Genomic DNA, 622 nt, shown 5'->3' with positions numbered 1-622 from the left:
ACCAGCTTCCACTTTCAGTCCGGGAGGCAGACACAGTCACCACATTTAAGAACAGACTTAAGACTTTCCTGTTTGATAGTGCTTATAGTTAGGGCTGAATCAGGTTTGCCCTGGTCCAGCCCCTTGATATGCTGCTGCTGCTGCCTGCTGCCTCTGTGGCCCTCCTCCTGCCATGGCCCTGCTGATGCCCCCCTCCTCTCTTCCTCCTTCTGTTTCATGGATTGTGGAGGCCTGGATCATGGTCCATGCCTACTCCTAATTATTCATACATTTCTGTCATATTCATTTAATGTGTTGTAACTCTGTAATGCTGTTCATCTGTACACATGACATCTATTGCATCTGTCCATCCGGGGAGAGGGATCCTCCTCTGTTGCTCTCCTGAAGGTTTCTTCCCTTTTTTTCCCCTGAAAGTTTTTTTTTTTTTTTTTTGTGAGGTCCTGGGACAGGAATGTCGTATGTGTACAGAGGCAACTTTGTAATTTGTGATTTTGGGCTATACAAAATAAACTGAATTGAATTGAATAGATCTGTGTCTGCTTTCCGGAGGCCTGTTTTAGGACCAAAAAACGATCAAAGTTACAACACAAAACAGCGGCTTTATGTGTTTCAAGGTAATTAG

This window comes from Cyclopterus lumpus, chromosome 17, assembly GCF_009769545.1.
Source record: "Cyclopterus lumpus isolate fCycLum1 chromosome 17, fCycLum1.pri, whole genome shotgun sequence".
NCBI classification, from domain to species: Eukaryota; Metazoa; Chordata; class Actinopteri; order Perciformes; family Cyclopteridae; genus Cyclopterus; species Cyclopterus lumpus.
Note: the sequence above shows the minus strand (reverse complement) of the source record.